Genomic DNA, 17,249 nt, shown 5'->3' with positions numbered 1-17,249 from the left:
ACTGTGACTACAGCACCCTGTAGTCTATTGATTGACTGCAATGAACATTCTTCCCACCCTGGCTGTAACTGAAATGGCAGGCATGCATTACATGATCCCTCAGTATTTGTTTGTGTGCATTTATGTGCATGTCCAATAGAGAACAGGTAAATCTCATTACTGCGATATTTAACTTTTAGAGTCTCGGGGCACAAGTGGGTGGGGAGAAGTGAAATGGAAAGAATGCCAATATTACTGTAGGCAAAATTTCTAAAAGGTATCCCCAGAAGACAGCAGTGACAACAATTTACTAGTGCTGAATACCAAAAGACAGGGACTGTTCCAACTAAACAGAGACAACAGAAGCTTAGCTTTTCCCTATACAGTGCTCACAGTACACATTAACTGTGCTTAATTTTACATTTTTGAAAATGAGATGGTCATATTATTTTATTTCCAGACATCTTATTTCTTCTAGTTAATGAAGTAAAATGCTTGACCTCATGTTTGTCAAGAAGCCTTTCTCCCTAATCTGCGATATGTGGGGATAATCTGTAGTTACTTGACAATGAAGGAAATGCACTCAAAACCAGCTCAAGAGCACTCATCTTACATAGGAAGCTGCCATATACTGAGTCAGACCATTGGTCCATCTAACTCAGTATTGTCTTCACAGACTGGCAGTGGCTTCTCCAAGGTTGCAGGCAGGAATCTCTCTCAGCCCTATCTTGGAGATGTCAGTGAGGGAACTTGGAACCTTCTGCTCTTCCCAGAGCGGCTCCATCCCCTGAGGGGAAGATCTTACAGTGCTCATACATGGAGTCTCCCTTTCATATGCAACCAGGGCAGACCCTGCTTAGCAAAGAGGACAAGTCATGCTTGCTACCACAAGACCAGCTCTCTTCTTCAGCCCAACTCTCCTCTCTTCTAGGATTGAGCTTTGGCTTGCTCTGATGAGATGTATGCTCATAAGAGCAGCCCCTAAAATCAATTCAGAGGTTAGGCTCTTAATGAATGGGCATAGGAAAGCCAGCCCTGCTCTGCCTATTTGGAATCTGAAAGGTTCTCTCCCACGGAAGGTATCAGGGAAGGTTGCAGAGACTCCAAGAGCTTCCTTGTCTGCTTTTCCCTTGCATGGAAGCTGCCTTTCTACTGACTTGATAATGCATTTTATAATGATTATATTGTGCTTTGGCTTTATTCCTGTAATTTTATTCTTTTTAATCATTTTTATTGTAAACCAGCTTGACTGGAATATATATCTGGAAAGATGGCCAATACATTTTAGTATGAATAAGTAACTAAATAAGTTAAGCTGGTCTGTGACTGTATCAGTAAAGATTGATAGATAAATAATACTTAAAAATATAAAAGGTTTTCTTTTGGGGGGCTGATAAATACTTTCTGGAATACTGAGGAAGTCTGGGCAGAAATGTATTAAAGCACTCACTCAACATCATTTATCACACTTGAGCCACTTCCTCTTTTTCATATATGGTCCAGCAATTTCAGAATGCTAGAATAGTTACCTTGTCATGATTTTACTTGCCAAGAAGTTTAGAACGAAGATGAGGAAGTACTTTTTCACACAACTCTGCAATAGCATACATACTTACCTAGGAGTAAGTCCCACTGTTTTCAGTGGGACAGATATCTGAGCAAATATGCACAAGATGTGAGATGCAAGAATGCATCAGTGATGCTGAGGCTGTAGGGCAGACAGACACACATCTCTCTCTCTCTTTCTTTCCTTCCACTCCCCACCCTAGCTGCCCTGCCTCACCTCATGCAAGGTGGTCATTGGATGGATTGAGATCCCTGGCAAATGACCAGCCCATCTGGTTCAAGTTAAAAGTGGGGGGGGGGAGGGGGGCAGGCAGCTAGGGTGGGAAGAGAAATGCAGCCGTGGCCTGTCCTGCAACCACCTGCCCTGCCCGACGCCCTCCCCAGTTCCAGTGGCACTGGTCAGCATTGGAGTGATTTAACACAATAGTGCATGACTGAGTTTGATTGCAGTCACAGAGCCAGTGAAAAGCTGCAAGGGTGCCATTTTGGCTGCTCAACTGCTATAACTGGATCTCCCAGCATGGTGATGTCCAAGTTTTCAGCTCCTATACAGAGAGCACGTCTAAGGATTCCAAAATGAAATTATCCAGTATTATTCAAACAACTGCTAATACATGACCTTTGAAGTCCACCCTTTGTTCCTGTCCAGGTGCTCCTATTGGCCCACCCTAGTTACACTACCATGTATGTGTTCAGAATATCTGCCATGAGTTATCAATTAGTCCTGTCAGCTTGAATTCACACATCTGCAGTGGCACAGGCCGGGGCAATATTCCAGCCTCATGACGGTCGTCTATCACCAAGACCATGAACTCCGACAGCTCTGTTTCTGATGTTGGACTCTTTACTTATTGGGGGGGGGCTCACTTCCTCTGAATGCTGGCTTGCTCTCCCAGCAGTGCCCCCCTTCTCTTTATTTATGAATGGATCTGACGGAACTCCACTATTAGCCTACAGCATTAGCTGCATCACCTCATTGTTTGCTACACACGCACACCACTCACTGGCGAACAAAAAGCTGAATGAGATGGAGCAGCTGCCAACTCGGGCCAAAGACAACTTAGGAAACTATCTCATTCTTCCTTTCTCTGGGGGCCTATTTTGTCTTGCCGTTTCCTTGCATACACAAAATGCAGCTTGCAACAAATACGGCAGGAGAGAATACAGCAAGCCCTGTGACAAGTATCCAAAGCCAGCCTGCAAATACTGAAGGAGATCAAATGAATGGCTCATAGGCAGAACACTATCCTAACAGTCATTAGACATTCTTCAGAGGCATTCTGTAATTTTATGGCAAGCTTCAATGGTAATATATTAATCTGGAATATAGCAGCACTCAATGCCATTTGAATTTGTAAAGGTCTGCCTAAAGATCCTTTTCATGCAAGTGGCTATAGGAAGTTCTAAAACAACACAGAGCAGAAAGAAGTTAACTACTTTAGGTGGCACTTTTCCCTACGGTGTGGTTAACAGTATGAAACAGGAAGTCCCTGGAACAAACCTCACCTTAGCCACCATCCTGCAATGTGGCCTTAGACAAGACTTCTCTTATTCCCTTTCAAACCTCAATACAGGGATAATAAATGTTTGCAAAGACTGAACATAGGAAACTGCCTTATATAGAGTCAGACTCTTCGTTCATCTCACTTATCTCATCTAGCTGTCTAAACTGTCTGGCAGGTAGTCTCCAGGGTTTCAGAGAGGGGAATTTCCTAACCCTACCTGGAGATGCCAGGAACTGAACCAGGGGCATTCTGCAGACAAAACATGTGCTCTATCATTGAGCTCCAGCCCATCCTCATTCTAGACATCAGTGAGATTTTCTGGGAGTCAGATTAAAGTCAGAGAGATAGATAACTGAGCATGCTAATGAGAAAAGAAAGGAGAGCGAACATGCTTTCTACTCTCTTCAGTAACCAGAAAGCACCAGTTTGGAAGCTTAACCTTTTAGGTGCCAATAGCTAGTTGGGCACCTGGAATTTTGTTTTGCTGGTATGGCACAGTGGAGTAATGACTTCACTAGCAAGCCAGAGGTTGCCAGTTTAAATCCCCACTGCTATGTTTCCCAGACTATGGGAAACACTGGTATCGGGCAGCACCAATATAGGAAGATGCTGAAAGGCATCATCTCACACTGCCCGGGAGGAGGCGATGGTAAACCCCTCCTGTATTCTAACAAAGACAGCCACAAGGCTCTGTGGGCACCAGGAGTCAACACCGACTCGATGGCAAAACTTTACCTTTATTTTACAAGGATTGCTGTAAAGACTACTGATCATGTTTGTGAAGCGCAAATGAGTGAGATCTCCCCAGCTTGTATCAGGTCTGTTAAAGAGAGAAGCTGTCATTTCCCCATAACTGAACCCACCCGCAAGCAGTGCCCAAATCTTCCCAGCAACCTTATCTCCATCAATCCTTCAAATCCCTACCCCGCTTCTTTAGCAGCTGCTGTGCTAACAGTCAAGCGGTGGTAAGCTATAGTCAGAGGGAGACCTCTGAAGCATGCCAGGCCACCAGTAGCCCTTGAGAAGAGCTACTCCTGGCACAATGCAGTAGCCCTAGGGAAAAACTGTCCTTCCCAGGAGATACTTGTGGCCTGGGAAGCCAACAGGGAGTAGGGAGAGATGAGGGAGTTTGGGGAAGGGTCAATCTGGGTGGGAGGTAGATGGCGGGGAGGGATTCTCCAGCTCAGTTAAAACCTGAGCCAGAGAAGAATGAGCAGCCAATAGTGCTCATCTCATATTTGAGGAGGGCATCAGAAGCTTCTAAGATTCGTATTTTCAAAATCAGAAATATAAGTCTTGACATCATCATTAATGTATATTGACCTGAACACTTGAAATGTGCTATATGAATGCTAAATAATTATTACCATCAGCTTGAGGTTGCAGAGAAAGCATGTTTCATTAGCATCTTAAATCTGGACAGTTCCCTCTCCAGATTTTCAGTGCTAGCTTTCCTTTGGTACTTGAGAAAGCTATGCAGGTCAAGAATAAGAGGTGGAGTTGGCAGAGAAAAATGATGTCCCCTTAGTTTCTCCCATGAAAATGAATAGCTGACATTCAATTCTGTGGAGAAGAGTAAAGCACCACACTCAGGGATACCACAACAACGAGAACAAATCCTGCTGTCAGGGTTTCTTAGCCTCCACTAAGAAGGATCTCATCAAAGTGCAGTTGAGTGTGCACAGGTACATATCTGTATGCACAGATGCAAGTACAGCAGTAAGATCCTATCCTATTTTAAAAGAATCCAGTGCCGTTCTTTTAAAACTTGTGTTATGTGGTCCCTTCGTTTCATCCCAGAGACCAATCTGGCTGCCGCATTCTGTACCAGTTGTAGTTTCCAGTTTACGTACAAAGGCAGGCCCACAAAGAGTGCATTACAATAGTCAAATGTACCATTATTTTAAGGTCATAGACGTAGCTGACATATCAGCTGAAGCTGATAAAAAGCACTCCTAGCCACTGCCTCAGCCTGAGAAACCAGGGAGAGCTTGGGGTCCAAGCTATGTTCCTGATCTTTCAGAGGGAGTGTCACTCCATCCAGAACAGGCAGCTCTAAACCATCTCTGGGATCCTGACCCACTACAGTCAGTACCTCCCTCTTAGTTGGATTCAACTTCAGTTTGTCCATTACTGTCTCCAAACAGGCATTTAGGGAAGATATGCCATTTCCTGCTGAGGTCTCAACCCCACAGCCCAAAAAAAACCCACCCCAGTTTGAAATGGGTCTAGTTAATCTGCATCATCCAAAACTGCCTGAAGCTGAGAGGCCACCACCCGCTCAATCACCTTGCCCAACCACTTTTAAAATGAATGCAGGTACAGTCATCCACTCAAACATATGTCTGAGTATACAGAGAGCTACACACTCTCACTCTCTCTCTCCACTTGATCTTAGATTTATTGCCTTTTTGTGACATCTATACTTTCATACAACATAATGTTTGAATGAGGCTATATATGCATCATATGGGATACGTTGTGTCCCTGGGCATAGGGACCAAGAGTTACTGAAAAATATGGCTGGTCTCTCCACCCATTGTGATGACATAATGAAAAAGTATCTTAAATTATACCCTTTCTATTATCTGTGTTATTACATGTTGAGTCCAGAAACACTTCACTAATGTAGCACTACATTAACATAAGAAACATGTTAATTAAGAACATAAGAACAGCCCTGCTGGATCAGACCCAGGGCCCATCTAGTCCAGCATCCTGCTTCACACAGTGGCCCACCAGATGCTTCTGGGGAGCCCACAGGCAAGAGGTATGTGCATGCCCTCTCGCCTGCCGTTGCTCCCCTGCAACTGGTATCGAGAAGCATAGTGCCTCTGAGGCTGGAGGTGGCGCACAGCCACCAGACAAGTAGCCATTGATAGATCTGTCCTCCATCAATTTGTCTAAGCCCCCTTTAAAGCCATCCAATCTGGTCACCATCACCACATCCCATGGCAAGGAATTCCATAGATTAATTATGCACTGGGTGAAAAAGTACTTCCTCTTGTCAGTCCTAAATTTCCCAACCTTCAGTTTAATGGGATGACCCCTGGTTCTAGTGTTGTGAGAGAGGGAGAAAAATTTATTTCTGTCCACTCGCTCCACTCCATGCAAATAGAGGATTTTATACACTTAGATCATGTCTCCCTTAGTCACCTCTTTTCCAAAGTAAAGAACCCCAGATGCAAGGGTCATAAAGAAGGTAGTCCAGGCCCCTGATCATCTTGGTTGCCCTCTGTTGCACCTTTCCCAGTTCTACAATATCCTTCTTGAGACACGGTGACTAAAACTGTACGCAATACACCACTTGTGGCCCCACCACAGATTTGTATAAGGGCAATATAGTACTAAAGGTAAAGTGTGCTGTTGACTCCTGGCACCCACAGAGCCCTGTGGTTTTCTTTGGTAGATTACAGGAGGGATTTACCATTGCCTCCTCGCACACATTTTAGATGATGCCTTTCAGCATCTTCCTATATCGCAGCTGCCCAATATAGTAGCAGCAGGAATACGAACCGGAAACTTTCTGCTTGTTAGTCAAGCATTTCCCTGTTGCGCCACTTAAGGTGACATAATACCAGCATTCTTATTTTCAATTCCGTTCCTAATGATCCCTAGCATGGAATTGGCCTTTTTCACAGCAGTCGCACACTGAGTCAACACTTTCAATGAGCTATCCACCACAACCCCAAGGTCTCTCTCCTGGCCAGTCACTGACAGCTCAGATCCCATCAGCATATATGTGAAGATTGGATTTTTGCCCCAATATGCATAACTTTACACTTGCTTGCACTGAACCTCAGTTGCCATTTTGTACCCACTCTTGCAGTTTGGTGAGATCTTTCTGGAGCTCCTCCCAATCTGTTGTGGATTTCACTACCCTAAATATTCTAGTGTCATCTGAAAATCTGGCCACATCCCTGCTTACCCCAACTTCTAGATCATTTATGAACAGGTTAAAGAGCATTGATCCCAGTACTGATCCCTGGGGGACCCCACTTCCTACTTATATCAATTGTGAAAACTGTCCATTTATTCCTACCCTCTGTTTCCTGTCCTTCAACCAGTTACCAATACACACATGAACCTGTCCCCTTATCCCATGACTGCTAAGTTTACTCAAGAGCCTTTGATGGGGAACTTTGTCAAAAGCTTTTTGGAAAACCAAGTACACTATGTCAACTGGATCGATCACCTTTAGCCACATGTCTGTTGACACTCTCAAAGAACTTCAAAAGGTTAGTGAGGCAAGACCCGCCCTTGCAGAAGCCATGCTGATTTTCCTTTAGCAAGGCTTTTTCTTCCAAATGTTTAACAATTTTGTCCTTATGTATGCTTTCCATCCATTTACCCAGCACCAAAATTAAGCTGACGGGCCTGTAATTTCTTGGATCCCTTTTTGAAAATTGGAGTTACATTGGCTACTTTCCAGGCCTCTGGTACAGAGCCTGATTGTAGGGACAAGTTACATATTTTTGCTAAGAGATCACCAGTTTCACATATGAGTTCCTTTAGAACTCTTGGGTGGATGCCATCTGGCCCTAGCGATTGGTTAATTTTTAGTTTTTCAAGACAGTTTAGATCTTCCCTTTTCGCCTCAAATTGGCCCAGTTCTGAGAAGCTCAATTCTGGAGAGGGTATATGGTCAGTATCTTCCACCGTGAAGACAGATGCAAACAACTCATTCAGCTTCTCTGCAATCTCCTTTTCTTCAACAATCCCTTTCATGCCCTCATCATGTAAAGGGCCAACCGCTTCCCTGGCGGGTTTTCTAGTTCTGATATAGCTAAAGAAAGTTTTGTTATCCCCTTTGACACTTCTGGCTATATGCTCCTCAAACTCTCTCTTTGCATCCCTTTTTGTATCCTTGCATTTCTTTTGCCAGAGTTTATGTTCCTTTCTGTTCTCTCCATTTGGGCAGGACTTCCATTTTCTGAAGGAAATCTTCCCCTTTATAGATTCACTGACTCTACTTGTTAGCTATGCTGGCACTTTTCCTCCTTCTTGGTATATATTCCAACTGAGCTTCTAGTAAGTTCCATGCTTTCTGGAGTGATCTGACCCTCCCGACTTTCCCTTTCAACTTCCTTTTTACCAGTCCCCTCATTTTTGAGAAGCTTTTTCTTCTGAAGCCCAATGCATCTCTGCTGGACTTCTTTGACATTTCTTTATTCACATATTTGCTGAAGTGGTGAATCCTTGGTTCATGAGAAATGTATTTTCCCTTGGGATTTCATTTCTTATGAGAATTAACTCACAATACTTAAAAAACCATGCACACTTTCCATATGCTTCCTATAATTTTATGCTTATTACAACAACATCAGTGCTATGGAGCTTTACAGAGTAATGAAAAAATACAAAGCCCCTGCCCTGAGGAGCTTACAAGTTTAACTTACAGCCAGCAATGCTATCCCTCCTGCTAAAATGATCACAATTTTTCCAAAATACATTTTCTTATAGCTAAATGATCCAGAACGAGCAATACACACAGCACAGGTACTCTTGTGCCAAGACTAGCTATCTATTTATTTTATTGTTAAATTTGTATATTGACTTTCATTAAAAGAATCTCAAAGCAGTTCACACAGAAAAATTAACACAAGACTATAAGAATTACACAATTAAAATATTAAGCTAGAATATAAAAACATAGATCTGACTAAAAAGATTTAAAATACAAGCACAATATAACCATTATAATATAAACACCATGTACAATAGGAAGTGCTTTTGAGGTACTTCCTGTTGAGCTTTTTGTTCCACAATATTCTAACTGCTTGGTGTGATCTATGGCAGTGTGTATCTACTATAGTGCCCTAAATGCTTTTCAGCTGTTCTACTGATTAATAATTGCCGTCATCTATTTGCACAAACTACGTTTTTATACGTGTTGGTGATGTGCAATGGATAGAGTCCTGGACCTGAACTGGATTCAAAATCCCTATTCAGTCATAAAGCTCACTGGATGGAAACCATGAACTAACTTGTATCACAGGCTAGTTGTGAAGATGAAGGGGTAGGGGTGGGGGGATACAACTGTGATAAATGCATACACAGGAAGGAGTAGAACCCTGAAAACCAGATGAAAGAGCAACAGCAGAATGTTAGTTTTGTCTGCTTCCTGAAGGGGTTAAGAAGCCCATCATCTCAAGTGCCCTGAAGAACTAATCAGCTTTTTCAGTGTACTTCTAAAAACAGTACAGGTGGAGATCCTAATTTCAAAACATTGCTTTGCCTCTAAAAATATATGGGTCAACTTCGCATGTCCACAAAAGCGCAACACATTATAGCTTTAAAAGTTGGAGGCTCGACTACTTCCTAATCAAAAATACAAACAAGATGTTTTTGCACATAATCCCCTGCCTTGTAGGAAAATACATATGGGCCAATCCGAAACACTAGCTGGCACCCAGACTAAGTTAATCATGAGTAAAGGTAAAGTGTGCCGTCAAGTCGATTTCGACTCCTGGCGCCCACAAAGCCCTGTGGTTTTCTTTTGGTAAAATACAGGAGGGGTTTGAGTAGTTCCACTGAAATTAATGGGACAGGTTAGTCATGAACAAGGGAAAGAACACTCTGTGCCAGTAGTAGTATATATAAGTTTGCATTGCTAAAACAGGTAATGACAAAGGGAGTGAAAAACCAGCATATATATATATTCTGCATTTTTCAATAGAGTGTGTGTATGTGTGAGACACTTCACTATCAAAACATGACAAGAATGTAAAGGTAAGAACACCATCTTCTTTAATGCCTTATGTTTTATACTACACATCTGTGAGTTATTCAGGTCTGAACCTGTCCTATAAAATTTATGAGGAATGTCTAAAATGAACAAGATTTATACAACCTACATCTAAAGTGGCAGTGTTCCTGGGAGCTGAGCTGATGCCTGACAACAAAAGGCTTAAAAAGAGTGCAGACACTAAATGAAGCAGTGAAGGGGGAAAAAGAAACTTTTTAAAGCAACCGTGAAATGTATCTGGGATGGTTAAAAACAGATTGTTAGCACTATGTAGCTCATCATCAGTTATCAATGGTTTTTACTGTGTTCTAGGTCGTATAGTTAACTAGCTTCGGCACATTTTATGCACACATTTGGGCTAATGAGTTTTGAATGGAGAATATACATACACACTGGCTAATTATGAATATTCACATGTAGGCATGGAAAATAAACAGTATAGAAAGGGAATGTTGAACATTGCCAAGTCAGCATGCAAGGGCTTCTGAGGAATGCAAATCTAAAAGATTTCATACAGTCCTCTGTCAACATGTTTACTGAGGCCCAGTTCAGATGCTGTAAAGTCCTCCATGCTGAGCATCTCTGTGGCTGTGACATCACGGAAGAAGTAGTACTAACACTAACACACTTACTTTGTTAGTCACCCCATAACAAATTGTTCTCTGGGTGGCTTACAAAACATTAAAACATGAGATAAAAACACACAACACATTAAATCATGACAGACACACACAAAAAGAGGGGGAGAGAAAATACAAAATACAGAACAATTTTAAAAACATTTTTAAAATGTTTTTAATCAGAACAAATTTTTTAAAAAGTAAAAGGTCTGAGCGAACAAAAAAGTCTTTACCTGGCATCTAAAAGAACAAAGTGATGAAACCAGGCAAACCTTACTGGGGAGGCTATTCCATAAACAGGGTAAATGCAAGTACTGAGTAGAATTCCACAGGGTTCTGTCTGGGGCCCTCTGCTGTTCAACATTTTCACAAATGACTTGGAGAAGAGGGTAGAGGGGATGCTTATCAAATTTGCAGATTGCAAATCTGGAGCAGGTGGGGTGGGGGGAGATAGCAAACACTTTAGAACAGGGATCCTCAACGTTGGGCCCCCAGATGTTCTTGGACCAACTCCCATAATCCCCAGGCCCAGTGGCCTTTGGCTGGGGATTATGGGAGTTGAAGTCCAAGAACATCTGGGGGCCCAACGTTGAGGATCCCTGCCTTAAAAGACAGAATCAAGATTCAATCTGATTTGGACAGACTCAAGTATTGGGCCAAAGCCAACAAAACAAAGTTTAACAGAACCAAAGGTGAAATCCTGCATTTGGATAAGAAAACACAAATGCACAAGTACAGGACGGGGGAGACCTGGCCTCACAGCAGTACATGCCAAATGAACCTGGGTGCCTTAGTGGATGGGTTGAATACGAGCCAGCAATGTGATGCAGCTGCTAAAAAAGCAAAGGCAATCTGAGGCTGCATTAACAGAGGCATAGTGTCCAGATCATGAGAAGGAATGGTTCCACTCGATTCTGTGCTGGTCAGACCTCACTTGGCATACGGTGTCCAGTTCTGGGCACCGTATTTGAAGAAGGATATCAGTAAACTGGAATGGATTCAGAGGAGGGCGTTCACAAAGATGGTGAGGGGGTCTGGAAATCAAGTCTTAGGAGGCGCAATGGAAGGAAGTGTTCATCGTAGGCTAAGCAGTGGGTATGTTTAGCCCGGAGAACAGAAAACTAAGTTGGAGTGGGGGGGAATATAATAGCTATCTTCAAATGCCTGAAGGGGGGCTGTCATATAGGAGGACGAGGAGGAGAAGACCTCTAGTCCTGAGGGCTGGACTAGAGCCAATGGGTTGAAATGGCAAGAATATACGGAAGAATCTTTATAGACCTCTGTAATATTTATATACATATAGAAGTATGTATATACTTTTTTGAAAAAAAGAAGTTCCTAGAGTGGTTTACATAGAAAAACAAACAAACAAATAAAACTAGCTGACCTGCTGCAGAGCATTTGCGCCCCTAGTCCTCCTTGTCTCTCCTCTCCCCCTTCAGCCCCAGTCCGTTCTCCCCCTCCCAGTTTGCTTTCCCTTCCCTCCCCACTCACTGGCCTGGCCGGCGCCGGACACTTTTCTTCCCCACCCGCAGGCCTGGCTGGTGCTTTCCCTCCCTGGCTGGCCCAGCAAGCGCTTTCCCTTGCTGCCCCCAGTGAGCGGCAGCGTGCCTGTGGCGATGTGGCAGCTGCTCATCAACTCTCACAAGGGCTGCCACGCAGGGGATTGGCCACGGGTACGCCTTAGAGAATTAAATAGATAGAAGATGGCTCCCTGTTCCCAAAGGGCTCACAATCTTAAAGAAACATGATAGACACCAGCAACAGCCACTGGAGGGATGATGCGCTGGGGGGTGGATCCCCCTGCTCAATAAAGAAAATGGACACTTTTTAAAAGGTGCCTCTTTGCTCAGTTAGCAGTGGTAACGGGGGCCTCCGAAGACCCCTAAGGCCCCTTCTAGCGCTAAATTTATTTATTTATTTATTTATTTATTCATTCATTCATTCGATTTCTATACCGCCCTTCCAAAAATGGCTCAGGGCAGTCTACACAGAGAAATAATAAATAAATAAGATGGATCCCTGTCCCCAAAGGGCTCACAATCTAAAAAGAAACATAAGACAGACACCAGCAACAGTTACTGGGGGTACTGTGCTGGGGGTGGATAGGGCCAGTTACTCTCCTCCTGCTAAATAAAGAGAATCACCACGTTAAAAGATGCCTCTTTGCCAAAATATGATGATGCTATCTATGTGTTTGACTCCAGAGTAACCACACCAAAAGCTATCACTTTGCAGCAGCAAGGTGCATAATCACGTTGGGTAAGAATAAATGGATCCCCCACCCCCTGCTTGCAAGAATCTTGATAGAAAAGTGACAGCTATTAGTGTGGTCACCCTGGCTCAGATTTTACTTCCCCTACACTACTGTGCCCAGCATGGAGGATTTAACAGCATCTAACCTGGTCCTGGTCTCCAAAGTGATGCTGGGGAATGAATTCATCAGGAGGGATTTTGTACACTGCATAGTCCATATGTGTAGCATCTATGTGGCAACCCACGTTACCATCTATATTGGAGTCCAGCTGGCTTTGCTCCACTGAACCAAGTATAAAGAGCATTGCACAGAGGAAAGTACCTCATCCTGGCCTCCTCCTAAACCTCACAAGACTACCTTCTGTGTCAGCCAAAGCACCCCAGAAGATGAAGGCGGCACACTCCTCCTGGGCAGCAGGCCTCCAGTGCCAAGCAACACAAACACCTGCAATCGGAACTGCCTGCCGGTTTATCCTAGGCTATTGGGTCCTGGGCAATGGTCCATGCACACCTCCTTCTAAGAGTGCAACCCTCTTAAGACATGCTACCACTTTAAATTAATCAATGAATCAAATTTGTAGGCCACCCCAAACTTCCATCTCTGGGTGGTTTACAACTTTACAGCTGTAGGACACAGACCAGGCTAGCCTTGAAGTGAAAAATCAGTCTTGTCCCTCTAGGGCTAGAAACAAACGCCCCATTAGCCAAATTGTTCAGCAAACGGTGACTATAAGCATTTGGTTAGATGAAAATATGAATGCCATTTCTTCTGTGGGAAAGGGAAGCATTGCTGTTTTGCAGGTGGGTTGCTGTATTTGGCATTGTGCAAAGTCTCAAGAGTGTTTGAGAGGCCACAGTATTACCGTACGGCATGAAATCAAGTCAGAACATTCGTCCCTCTAGAGCTGTACAGTCTGCTTCAACTGGCAACAACACCTCTCCAGGATCTCAGGCCTGAGGTCTCTCCTAGCTCCCAGAGATCTTTTAAGTGGAGAGGCTGGGAAATGAACCTGGGACCTCGTGCATGCAAAACATGTGCTTTACAACTAAAATACGGACTCCTCCCCTCCTTCTTTGCCCAGACAGGATTAGAAGGGGTCTGAATAAACAATCGCTTTTGGAAGCGAAATCATTTTGCCCAAATTTCTGCACTTTTTCATTTTACTCTCTTCACTGCTTGGCAGGATAATGCAAGTGGACAGCTTACCTAATGGTTACATAGTGTGTGTGTCCGGCCCTACCTTCTAGGAGCTCAGGGTAGAATACATAGAATACATAGGATTCTGGAAGAAAAACGTTCATATGCTTTTTGGGGGGGAAATGGGAAAATGCTTTCATTTTTGCCTGAGAAACTTAAGGATTTTACAGAAACCTCCCTCCTACCTATGGAAATCCAGGAGCAGAGTGTGATTCTGTAGGATGCCTGGCAAACCAGGAGAGCTCAGCCCATCTCAAGGGAGCAGATATTACCTCTATGCCTGCCTTCAAATGTTTATTCCGTCATTCCACTGGCATCATATCTGGGCATCCAGATTAAGATTCAGTCAGCTACCTCTCTCTCCAAGCCACAATCTTGGCTAGACATTGGGTCTGCAATTTCTGGGCTATTTGAAAGGGAGAGACAGAGCTGAAACAAATTACCTACGCACATTAAGCAAAAGGAATGAGGGAAATAGGGAACTGAGCCACCTTGGTGGGGTGTGTGTGTGTGTGAAATGGCAAGGTAAGTTAACCTCTCCAGCTCACAAATGTTAGGACCCACCTTGGGCCTATAAATTGGATCAGTGTTGTCCCTGACCTCTTAGCTGAGGCACACCTCCCCCCTGCCCCCCAGGTATTAAAACTGGAGGCACTCCGAACTCAATTTAGTTTCGGAGCTTATAAAAGTCACAATCTGCCTGCCTGCCCAACACCTGTAGGTCTCTGAGAATCATGGTTTTGGACATGCACCCTGACCGGAAAGAGGCTAACTTGGAGCAGTAACTTGTGCAGAGACGAAACACACAGCCTCCTCTTAAGAGCAGGTAAAGGTGAAGTGCAGGTAGTTCTGCTGAAACTGTGCATCAGAGTGCAAGTGGAGATGATCAAGTAAGGCATCATGACAATCCTGTACTGATTACAATGGTTATACTTATTCGTTCCCAGTCTCAATTAAAAGTGCTAGTAATAACTTTAAAGTCCTTAATGGCTTGAGACTAAGGTATCTTTTATTTATTTTTTATTAATAATTTTTTACATTTATATCCCGCTCTTCCTCCAAGGAGCCCAAAGTGGTATACTACATACCTGAGTTTCTCTTTCACAACAACCCTGTGAAGTAGGTTAGGCTGAGAGAGAAGTGACTGGCCCAGGGTCACCCAGCTAGTTTCATGGCTGAATGGGGATTTGAACTTGGGTCTCCCCGGTCCTAGTCCAGCACTCTAACCACTACACCATGCTAGCTCTCTTAAATATAAGGTCGGTTCTTTCCCTGGGTCATGGGCCCTACTCACCTTCTCACCTCAAGCTTGCTCCTCAGCCCCAAATGGTGGTCCTGCCATGGAGGGCCATTTAAGACTGTGCAACTTGCCCAAGGCTACGCAGGTGGCAGGACCCATAACCCAGTGTAACAACCAACCGACAGACTAAAGTTATATTTTACGAGGCATGATCGCGGTAGCGACACCCACGGGGATTCAAACCGTCAGCTTCTTGCACTCTAGGCGAGTCGCTTCCCCGCTGCGCCACCGCGGCCAATAGGTGATCTTAGGGATCACCTTTGCCTTTATGAACCGGCCCCAGTCTTAGGATCAGCTTTGAAGGCCCCACTTTCTGTTTTTTATCTATGGTTGCTGGGAACCAGGGACAGAGGTTTCCTGGTGATGGCACCACAATTATGGTGTGTCCTTTGACAATTATTGTTATATAATTATTATTAGGTTCTAAATAGTTGCATATATATTTGTATGTAGAAAAGCAGGATAAAAACAAACAACACAGAGCTAAGTAGAGTAGAGAGCTTCATCTGTCTGTGGTACTTTGGACTTAAAAAGACTAACATTAAATTGTCAGAGCCCCCAACACACAGTTTGGGAATAACTGATCTAAAGAAGGGCGCGTGTGAGAGAGTTTGGAATAAAATATAAAATTATTTATGTATATCTTGTTCTTTCTAGGAAAATATGGGGTGATTCTCTCATCTTGGGGTGCTCACTGGTTTCCCATCCAGGCACTGACCAGCTCCACACCGGCTTAGCTTCAACCGTGCCACAGCATTAGGTGCAGCTAAACCAGTCAATGGGCTTTCAGAAGTTGGTACATTACAGAATGGTAACAGAAGCCACCACAAGAGACCTATGGAGTAGGTTATTTGTACCATTTTTAAAATACAGGACATCTTGCTGTTCACCTAAAAAGCATCCACAAGCTTTTCTGCGATGCATTTGAAACTTGAATAAAGTTCTAACTAGGGCTGTAAAGCGACTAACAAATATTTAGATGATTAATCACCTACCTTTTAACTGATTACAGTGGCTAACATACCACACAACTATGTTAATCTTACAAAGCTGCATGTGCACAAGCACAATTTGTCAAATTGCAAAAATGTGCAATGATATGGCCATTATTTTCAATGGCTGTATCGCTGCACAACTCCAGCTGAGCAATTCTTGCACAACTGTGCAAAAACAATGTTACAAGTTGAGTACAAAGTTGAGCAGTATGTCAGCCAGTTAAATTTACATATTACCAAAATTCAACATCTGTATTTTTCAAATATTGAATAGGTAGAAGATACATGAAAGCTATCACTCATTGTTAGAGGAAAGGCCATCTTTAAGATTTTCTTTTCCAGGCCCTATTTATAGTAATACAAGAGTTAAAATAGCTTAAAAATACATGTGCCCTTAACTTAGTCCCACTGATCAAAATCCTGGTTCTAATATGTTTCGGTAAACTGGGTTTTATGAAATTTCAGAGTATAGTTGCCTTTATTATATTATAACAGTTACAAATATACCCAGGGTTAAATGGAGCTGCAAACTGATGTTTCTAAAAAGGTACCCGTTGATTCTGTTAATAGGAAGAAGAAAAAAATGAACACAAAGCCTACCAAGTTCAGAGTAAGCAAAAGTTTTATCATCTATATTTAAATGTGGGGCTCATGCACATATACAAGGGACTCAGTTTAATAGAAAAAGTTCTGAAAATTCATTTTATTCATTAACAAAAATATTTATATCCTGCCTCTCTGTTTTAAAAAGATCCCAAGATGGCTAACAAACCTTTAAGAGTGGGGGAGGGTGCCCTTACCCCACATTTCCCCCACCAGCACTACAGTTTAAAAAGGTCCGGCAGGGCAGTAGCATACTCCCTGCCGCCCCGTTGCCTCGGACCGGAAGTGACTGGAAGTAGGGATGGGCCCGGACCAGTCCGGATTGGGGGGTCGCTTTAAGAGCGGCGGGAGGGTTTACTTACCCCTCCCGCCGCTTTCCGCCGTGGTGCCGTAATTAGTAGAGTAATTGGGGCAGCAGGATACCTCCCTGCCACCCCTTCCCCGCAGTGGCTTTGCAAAGCTCCCAGTAATGCTTTGTG

General features: G+C 43.5%; 1 protein-coding gene across 1 annotated transcript in view; it reads right to left on the bottom strand.

Moving 5' to 3' along the window:
- CCND2 (cyclin D2) overlaps positions 1-17,249 on the bottom strand; it is a 67,967-nt gene that overhangs the window by 13,358 nt on the left and 37,360 nt on the right. The gene's annotated exons all lie outside the window — the stretch shown is intronic.

This window comes from Hemicordylus capensis, chromosome 5 (assembly GCF_027244095.1).
Source record: "Hemicordylus capensis ecotype Gifberg chromosome 5, rHemCap1.1.pri, whole genome shotgun sequence".
NCBI classification, from domain to species: Eukaryota; Metazoa; Chordata; class Lepidosauria; order Squamata; family Cordylidae; genus Hemicordylus; species Hemicordylus capensis.
The sequence above is the reverse complement of the archived record's forward strand: the minus strand, read 5'-3'. Positions and strand labels throughout refer to the sequence as shown.